This window comes from Lichenostomus cassidix, chromosome W (assembly GCF_008360975.1).
Source record: "Lichenostomus cassidix isolate B80296 chromosome W, HeHo_3.0, whole genome shotgun sequence".
In the NCBI taxonomy this organism is placed as follows: domain Eukaryota; kingdom Metazoa; phylum Chordata; class Aves; order Passeriformes; family Meliphagidae; genus Lichenostomus; species Lichenostomus cassidix.
Genome location: NC_139510.1, coordinates 5,397,540 through 5,407,568, shown reverse-complemented (window position 1 = coordinate 5,407,568; position 10,029 = coordinate 5,397,540). Strand labels below are relative to the sequence as shown.

At 46.1% G+C, this 10,029-nt stretch overlaps 1 long non-coding RNA gene across 1 annotated transcript in view; it reads right to left on the bottom strand.

The window, feature by feature from the left end:
• The window catches only part of LOC146425378 (uncharacterized), a 517,591-nt gene that overhangs the window by 470,654 nt on the left and 36,908 nt on the right, over positions 1-10,029 (bottom strand). The gene's annotated exons all lie outside the window — the stretch shown is intronic.

Genomic DNA, 10,029 nt, shown 5'->3' with positions numbered 1-10,029 from the left:
ATGAGTTTCTGCAGTTTGCCAGGCTTCTAGCAACAGAGTAGGGTAGCTAGCTCCCCAAGACTTAGTCCCGTTCACAAGGATCTTTGATATTTGGCCGATTAGTCTAAAAATACCATTTATTAGACACAGAAAATAACATACAAACAGAACAGATTGACATACATACACACACAATGAATGCATAATTGCAAAACTATAATAGCTAAATTGCAATTATGGGGTAAATGCTTGCTTGAACTATAAAAATAGTTAAAAATGCAAGTTAAAAAATGCTTGCTTGAACTATAATGCAAGTTAAGAAATGCTTGCTTGAGCTATAAAATAGCTGAAATGCAAGTTAAGAAAGGTACCTATAAATTAGCCGGAATAATACAATTTAGGAAACCAATGATCTTACCAAATCCAATTTTGGAGCTGGGATACATTAGAATCCTCCCGCAATCTTGCAAGAAGTTACCACAGGGCTGCATCCAGACACCTGGGGAGAAGACTTTACCTCACGCTCCAATGACCATGTAGAAAAGCTTTTACCTTTGCTGAGATTTCATGGTGTTTTTATAGGAAAAAAGTGTGGATTTGTGGTCACTAAAAATTTTTCGCATTCTCTCTGTATCTCACCTTAGACTTCCAGCCGTCACTACTAGATAGCCCGGATTAAGCTATCAAACCAATCTGAGCCATCCATTTCCTGGGACCGATCAGGGAGAGAGAGAAGGGGGAGGGGGGAGCATCCTGCCACAGGTAGAGGGGGCAGAAAGGTAGTATTGACTTTGACTCGTTGCCACCTTTCTGTATGCTCCTCTTCCATCACAATACCGATCAATGGCCATTTACCACTCCCATCTAGAGGTGGTAATTGGGTACAGATCCAGCAATTGCTCATATTAAGAGCTCTGGATACATTTTGGATCACAATATTGTGCAGCTCCTGGGCTGAGTCCTGGGTCATGGTTACCAATTGGGCAAAAAACAAACAGACATGTAAAGAAGAATTTAAACCACATCATCTTGATTTGCATCAGTCTCTGTCTTCTCGATGGTCTCAGGGGCAGAAGCCTTCTTCACTCTGGAGTAGTGGGTCTACGGTCTTTTTCCAGCAACCTTTCCCAGAAGTGAGGGTGGTCAGTAAAACTTGGAATGGTCCCTTCCATTTAGCTTGGAAGGGGTCACTGTCCCACCACTTGATGTAGACCCAGTCTCCAGGCTGAAATGGGTGAGCAGGGGTGTCAAACCCTACAGGTTTGGACAGTACAATGAACCTCTGGAGCTTCTGCAAAGTAGAACTCAAAGCCATTAAGTATTTCTGTAAATCAATTTTTCCCTTCATGTGAATTTCCCCTGGGATATGGGGAACATTATATGGTCTGCCATATAAGATTTCATAGGGACTTATATTGTCCCTCCGCTTTGGTTGTATGCGGACCTTAAGTAAGGCTATAGGCAAAGCCTGAACCCATGTCATAGATGTTTCTTGGCAGGTTTTACCAATCTGGGCCTTGATGATTCCATTCATAGGTTCAACTTTGCCACTTGCTTGGGGCCTGTATGGTGTATGCAAGTCCCAAGTAAGTCTCAGAATCATGCTAACATCCCTGACCACCGTTGCAACAAAACGTGGTCCCCTATTTGATGACATTCCCAAAGGAACCCCAAACCTTGGAATTATATGGTTGAGCAAGGCTTTCACTACTTCCTTTGCTGCATTGGTGCGACAGGGATAAGCTTCAGGCCATCCACTGAACGCATCAACCAACACCAACACATATTTGTATCCTTCCTTACGTGGCATTTCAGCAAAATTTATTTGCCAGTAATCTCCCAGGAGAGGCCCTGCCTTGGTTACTCCTAACACTACTCTCTTGCTTGTGTCAGGGTTGTTTTTGCAACAGGTTTCACACTTGCTTGTTATAGACTGTACAATATCAGTCATCCTTCTGTTTATTACTACTTTCTTCAGATGTTTTAAAAGGTTTTCTGTTCCCCAGTGGGTACTCTCATGTTCCCTCTGTGCTATTTCTGGAAGGAGCGGGGGTGGGACTTCAACCTGACCTATCGGGGTGGGACTACAACCTGGCCTATCGGTGTAACAGCCCACCCACACTCTTTAATCACGGCCTTAAGAAATTTAATTAATTTGTGGTCACTCTGATCATATTTTGGAGTAAACCCTGTCAGATCTACTTCTTTCTGTGGTACTATTGCAAGTATGCCTTTTTCTGCTATCTCTCTTGCTATTTCGTCAGCAAAGCAATTTCCCACTTCAGGAGTTGTCTTTCTCTTTTGATGACTTCTGCAATGCAGGACAGCTACTTCTGTAGGCTTCCAAATGCTCTGCAGGAGGGCCAGGATTAATTTTGCATGCTTAATGCCATCACCTTGAGCAGTCAGCAGGCCATGTTCCTTCCAAATAGCTCTGTGGGCATGAATAACACTGAAGGCATATTTGGAATGAGTCCATATGTTTACCTTCTTTTCCTTGCTCAGTTCTAGAGCTCTGGACAGTGCTATCAGTTCCCAATCTGGCTTCTTCAGAGGCACATCCTTCAGCTCTGGTCTGCTGGAATAGGTCTCTTCTATTGTCTGCAAACAGTCATGCTCAGGCACGTCATCAAGTAATGTGGATGACAAAAGCATTGCAGGATTTAAAACAGATGTTTTTAGGGTAACATCATCCTGTTCCAAAAACACAGATTGGTATTTGAGCATTCTGCTAGGGAATAACTAGTGTCCCCTCTTTTGCTCCAGCAGAGAGATCACAGCATGGGGTACATACAGGAAAATGTGCTGCCCAAGGGTGAATATACGAGCCTCCTGTATTAGGATGACAGTTGCTGCCACTGCTTTCAGATACCCAGGCCACCCTTGGCTAACATTGTCTAGCTGTTTTGAAAAACAGGCGCCAGCTCTTCGCTGGTCCCCAAGGTGCTGTGCCAGTTCCCCTAGAGTAACATTCTGCTGCTCGTATGTAAAAAGTTCAAAGGGCTTAGTTAGGTCTGGCAGCCTCAAACTGGAGCACACATCGAGGAATGTTTTAGCTGTTTAAATGCAGATCTTGCTTTCTCTGTCCAGTTGATGGTTCCTTTTTCAGCTGCCTTAAGGGCTTCATACAGAGGTTTTACTGGTATTCCATACCTTGCCACCCAAAGTCGGCACCAACCTACCATACCGAGGAAAGCTTGCATTTCTCTCACAGTGTGGGGCTCTGAAAGTCGGCAGATAGCTTCTTTCCGTTCCTTTCTGAGTTGTCGATGGCCACAGAAAATTTCCAGCCCCAAGGAAACGACTGTTTCTTTGGCAATCTGTGCCTTTTCATTTGAGACTCGATATCAGCCTAGGTGTTGGGGAAGATGAAATAGGAAAGCCTTATAAATATGATTACCTGGCAAAAGATGCTGAGAATATGGAAAATATAAGCGAGATTGAGATGAAGACAAGCTTTGAGTTAATGAACAACTAGAAAACAATGGTACGGCCGACTGAAGGTAATCCCCCTTCTTGATGAAACAATACCCTCTGCCTGCAGGCAGGTCCAAGGGTCAAAGCAGACCCTGCTTGCTTGGCAGAGGGTCCAAAAAGCAGTTTTTAAGGTTTAAAATATAACCCCGTATGGTAATGCGATGATTCTTATAGGTTGTATGTAAATGTTGTAGGGTTTGTCGCTTGTTCTAGATTGGTTAAGGAGAATTAGAATATTCAACACAGAAGATGATTTATTGTATTGTAAACAGCAAATTGCTCTCTTGGCTCTCTCTCTCTCTCTATTGCTTCTCTGACCTGCTTTGAGCTGCGTCTTGCGGCCCTGGCAGGTCTCTTACACCCACGCTCTTTCACAATAAACTCCCATGCTCTAAAACCTGACTTCAGAGATCTCTTGTTTCCATTCCATCCTCATAACCAAATTCCACAGAATTCAATCCTACACCTAGGCCCAAAACATTCAAAAGACTTACAGTGAGCTGGATGCAGTCATCTCGTGTTTTGTCTGCAATCAGGATGTCATCAACATATTGAAGGATTTCTCCTCTTGGTTCTTGTTTTCTCCAGTCTTCCAATTCCTTTGACAGCTGATGTCCAAATATAGTTGGGCTGTTCTTGAACCTTTGGGGTACCACTGTCCAGGTGAGTTGAGTCTGCCTTCCTGTCTCGGGATTTTCCCACTGAAAAGCAAAGAATTCTTGACTATTTTTGTGGATTGGAATAGAGAAAAAGGCATCCTTGAGATCTAAAACTGTGAACCACCCTAGTTCCTTTGTCAGTGTGGTCAGATATGTAGGGGTTTGGTACAACTGAATGTATGTCCTCTGTGATTTTGTTAATTGCCCTTAAATCCTGCACTAATCTGTAACTCTTACCATCAGCCTTTTTAACTGGCAGGATGGGTGTGTTGTATTTAGACTCACATTCCACTAGCAACCCAAATTTAAGAAATTTTTCAATTACAGGTGCTAGTCCCTTACAACTTTCTAATTTCGGAGGGTACTATTTCTGCCTTACCGGTGTTGCCTCTGTTTTGAGTGCAATAATCATGGGTTCAGCTCTTTTGGATCTCCCTGCAAAATTACTGGCCCATAATTTTGGGATGACAGCATCTTCTACTTCTTTAGGAATTTCTTCGCAACACTCCTGTATGAGAATAGTAGCTGCTTCGACAAATTTAGATTCAGGAATTATAACTTTTACTTGCTCCTCTTTGGAAAATTTAATGTCCACTTCCAATTTTTCCAATAAATCTCTGCCCAATAATGGCTTTGGGGAATTTGCAGATATAGAAATTGATGACTCACCCAGTGTTTTCCCAGTTTAAATTTTAAAGGTTGAAAGAAAGGCCTTGTTTTATTTACCCCTCTGGCACCGATCACATCTACAGTATCTTGACTCAGTTTCCCACTTTAAAGTATTTAACACAGAATATGTTGCCCCTGTATCAACTAGAAATTCAACATCATCTTTCCCCAGCTTAACTATAACCGAAGGCTCCACTGGGGTGGATAATGCCTTCGGTCCACATCAATTCCCATTCACAGCTAACACAGGAGCTGGGGGCGTCTGTTTCACCTGCATTGGACACTCGTTCTTCCAGTGTCCCTTTTTCTTTTAGTTGGCACACTGGTCTTTGGCTAGAGGAGGGTGAGGGGGACCCTTTTTCTGTTTGCCAGATGACTTCTCCTGACCATGCTTTTTCTTGTGGTGGGGTTTACCCCCCCTTATCTTCCTTATCTTCTGTATCCTCATCTGTTGGATCCCTATTTTGATATACTTTCCAGGCTGCATTCAACAACTTATTTATATCATACTCTATTGTGATAATAGCTGCAAGTTCCCCATACCCCTTTCTTAATGATTGTATGTCGGGGGTTGAGAATTTCTTCCCATTCCTGTTACTAAGCAACAAATAGATGTTTAGAGCGATCAAGTCTTTTGTAAAAGACAAAAGCTGGGCTTGGGCAGGGCAGGGTAAGGGTAGAGCCAGCCCTTGGAACTCTCTCTCGTGGTTCGGACGCTGAGAGGAGAGGCTGCTCTTTTTTGCTCTTCGCCTGGGACCAGAGGGAATCCAACTGTGCCCTGTTTTTTTTTCTCTTCTCCTGGCTGGGTGAGCTTTGATTCAACCTTTCTCCCCACGGGGAAGGGCACGTTTTCCCCCAGGCTGCATTTCCTCGCAGCTGCTGCCGGGAGAGTCCCGCGGCCTCTGCTGCCTGCCCCTGCCCTCTGCCGCACGAGACTGCGGCGTCTGCTGTGACTGCAGAAATCCTCGCTGCCTCGCTGGCCAGGGAGAGAGAGAGAGCCGGCGCCCGCCCCTGCTGCCCTGCTTCCTCGCTGCTCCAAGCTGTTTCGCTGCCTTGCGTGCTTCTCAGCCTGCCCGCCATTGCAGCTGCTGGACGCTGACCTGACCCTGCGCCACAGCGCCACCTGCAGCCGCTTGGGAGTCATCGCACCTGCCCTGCCCGGCCGAGAGCTCAACAGTGCCCCTGCTGCTTGCAACCATGATTACACCACACGGGAAAAGGCTCAGCAGCTCACAAGTCATCTGCTATTGGTTTTCTGGTTCTAGTTGTGGTTGCTATTATTGTTATTGTTTGTTTATAGATACTAGTAAATAACTGATATTCCTTTTTTCCCATACCTTTGCCTGAAAGCCCTTGATTTACAAAATTAAATAATTCGGAGGGAGGGAAAAAAAAAATCACATTCTCTGTTCTAAGGGAGGGTTCAACCTCTCTTGGCAGACACCTGTCTTTCAAACCAAGACACTGTAATTCTCACCTATTGTCCTGCCTTCCTCACCCCACGTGGTCCTGGCCACGCCCTCCAGTTTTCCCTATTGGTTCCTGTACCCTAACTCCACCCATGTACCTCCCCTGTGCCCAGAGGTCACTGGGCCAGTGTGCTGTCCCTGCCCCTCTGTTTCCCTATAAAACCCCTCACCCTCCACCATCTTGTTGTCTATGCTCCACGTGTGTCTATGCACCACATGTGTCTGTGCATGTGAGGCCTTCGCCCACGAGGCATCTCTGCCTCTGGGAGGTCTTTGGCCTCTGCTGCACCATGAGAATAAACATCTTCCATGGACACGATGCATAGACCTTCCTCGCTTCCTTTATCACCACCGGTTGTGGAAGCAGACAAACCAGAGCTAGCCTTATGGCTCCCCAGCTGGTGAGAGTGCAGTCTCCAACCCTGGGACATAGGGTTTGGAGCTCTGAGGCGCTGAACCAGGCTGGGTAGAGATGCTCTAGGGTAAGGTCTGCTTTAACATCCTCTAAACCACAACAATACTCATCCATTTTTTTGCAGCTTTTTCCTTATGTCATTTGTAGATTGGCCTATAAATATGTGGGCTAAGTGGGATTGCTGCATCAGGGAATCTACGTCCAAATTTGTGTATTTCTGTGCAGCCCCTTTGAGCCTGTTCAGGAAGTCTGTAGAGGTCTCATTTACATATTTTTTAATTGCATATAATTTGTCCCAATTCACTGCTTTAGGGATAGCACATTTTAGCCCAAGGACCACCCACTTTTGATATTGTTTTAACTTGGCTATCTGCTCTGGCACATTGGGGTCCCATCCTGGATCCATCTGAGGAAAAATATCACTAACAGGTCCTTGAAGAGTACCAGCTGCAATCTGAATCTCTATAGCATTTATAGCAGCTTTAATGACCATCTCCTTTTCCATGCTATCCAATAATTCATCCAGCATTACATTCAGATCACTCCAATCTGGGTTTTGTGCCTTGATGGCTAATTCAAGCTGCATGGCTACCCTCTCTGGGTTTTCCCTCAATCGTCCAACTGACTCCCTCCATTGTTGGAGCTCTCCGAGGGAGAACAGAGTTTTGATTTAAATCACTCTTTGATTCCTGACAGCCTGCCTCAAGGGTGTTTCTAGGACAGCCTCCTCCTTCCTTGGTTCATCCTTCTTAGATCTGGTGCATTTAGCTACCAGACTAGTAGCCCCTATAGCCTCTCGGGCTATCTTTCCCCTCTTCTTCCTGGTAAGCCCACTGGCTGCTGTGGCTATAGCTCCATCCCCAGTCTCCTCCTCGGAGCTGTTTGCACTAGATTCATCTGGCTCGCTTTTAACTGGGGCTATTTCTCCCTCAGCCCTGCCACAGACCGCACGGCAAAGCGAGTGCCGCCCCTGGCTCCCCCTTTCCCCAGCCTGGGAGGACCCAGCAGCAGATGCACTTTCCTCCCCATCTGGATCCGCCCCTGCTCCTCCCCTGCCTCCGCCCTCAGGGTGGCCTGTGGGCGGTGACCAGACCGCCCCGCTCCTCCCTCATCTCCGCCTTCAGGGCGATCTGGGGAGGGTGGCGGCGGAGGAGGTGGTGGCCACCCATCTCCCATACCTAGCACTGTATCGACAAGGCGAAGGGGGGGATCCAATGGCTGCAATGGTGGTAGGGGAGGAGGAGGGGGCCAGCTTCCACCCCCCAGCCTGGCTGGCCCCTGTTGCGTCTGGGAGTATGATTACTCCCCACGCAAGGCAGGCGCTATCAAATCAATGTCGGTCATGTCTATCTCCTCAGCTCTGGTTAGAGGCTGTTTTTCTCTATCTTTTTCAATTTTCTTCTTTTGTAATACCATCTCAAAACAGCCCTTATTTGTTTGTTTGTACGCCTCTTCTCGATTCAGGAATACAAGAAACAATTCTGCATATCTCAATTCATCAAACCTGCCCTGGGCCCAAAGTTCTACTAGTAATTCTGTGATTAATTGGTTGTCCAAACTACCTAGATGGGGACATTTCCCTCCCCCATTCTGTTTCAAAACAGGCCACACCAACAACAAGAGCCTAGTGAGTTCCCCCGTGTTCAGGGGGGTTCTTTTCCCTGTTAGGACATGCCAGTTTTTTAAGATCGGACCCAGCGGGGAATCCTGTGGGATTTTTGGGTTAGCAGAAGATGCACCACTCATGTTTTGTTTATAAATGGAAAAGATACAGCTGGAAAGAAAGTTCTTAGCCTAGAGTCTGGCACAAGAAACAAATCAGCGATTCCCATGCTGCAGCAGAGTAAGGACAGCAAAAGCTTAAAAGAGCATGCGCACAAGATCTAAGACCCTGGCAGGGTTCGAACCACTTTCCTTCAGATGGTTGAACTCCTGCCCCTAACCTCTGGGCCACGGGCTCCCCATCGGCCACTGGTAGACCCCAGTGAATAAATAACGAGAGGTGTCCCTCTCTCCTCACAGCCCCCTGCGGGAGCAGAAGGGGTTGTTAACCCCCCTTTTATGGCCCCCCTTGGCCACACTCCTGCCCTACCCCTAGAGATCTCCCCTAAATGCTAGCTACCAATGAAACAGTAAAATCCTTCTCCTTTGATCTCATGTCTCATGCTGTGTTTCTGTGTTAGGGCTTTCAGAAACTCCCTGGTTTTCTCAATCCTGGATCGCCACTTCCCTCCAGAAGTGCCGGCGAGTGCAGGGTGTTTCTTGATCCAGAACTCGATTTTGGGGTTCCCTTTTCTTCTGCCTGGCTCGCCAAGAACTGATGCCTTAAAAGCTGGTAAAAATAAGAGGCAGACACAGCAGTATAGGGAAAAAGGGTATTACCTTGGTTTTAATAGGATCCCAAGTGCACACTTGACGATTGGCGAGAGAGAGCAAGCAGCAGTCTCAATGTGAGATATAAGCAAGCTCCATTTTATTTCATCAAACGAGAAACTTATATACTGTTACAGATGTTTCTAATTATAGTTACACACGTATCTGCAGTCTGTTCTCACATATTCAGGGGATCCTTCTGGTGACTCCCTATCTTTTCTCATAACATTTTTCTCACAGCCTAGAAACACAGCTGTGGTTCCCAGGTTTTAGCTTCTCATGACACTTTACTAGGATTTTTACTGAGGCCTGCCTATGCTGAGGCTTTGTTCAGGCCTGCTCAACTAACACAAGTTTTGCTGGAAAACTGTGTTTTCCAACACACACTCGTCAAAGGTGGAAAACATGCCGAGGAACACCCCTGTGTACAATGCATATACAATTTTATGGACCTCACAAATTAGCATATCTACCTAAAATCCCCCAATAAGAAACTTAACAAATGAAGCAATTGTCCCCCTATTCTAATTACCCCCCCTGCTGCCAAGTGAGACTACAGCCTAGTTCCAGAGAGGAGGCTCCGTCCAAGGTTGGAGCCTCTAGTTCTGAGATAGTAGAGATGTTTTGTCTTCCCCCCCAGAGAACCCCCAAACTAAGCTAAATATTAGACTACAAAAGTTATAAACATGTAGGGCTAAGGTACAAGGAGTCTTTGTGAAGGGTACAAGGAGAGGGAAAGGGTATAAAAATGTATAAAAAGGATATAAAAAGAAAGGACAAAAAAACATCAGGCATCATTATGACCAGGTGACCTGCCTGGTGGATGATGGGAAGGCTGTGGATGTAGTCTACCTGGACTTCATCAAAGCCTTTGACACATCTCCCATAGCATACTCCTGGAAAAGCTGGAGTCTACGGTTTGGACAGGTGCACTCTTTCCTGGGTTAAGAGCTGGCTGGATGGCCGAGCACAGAGAGCAGTGGTGAAT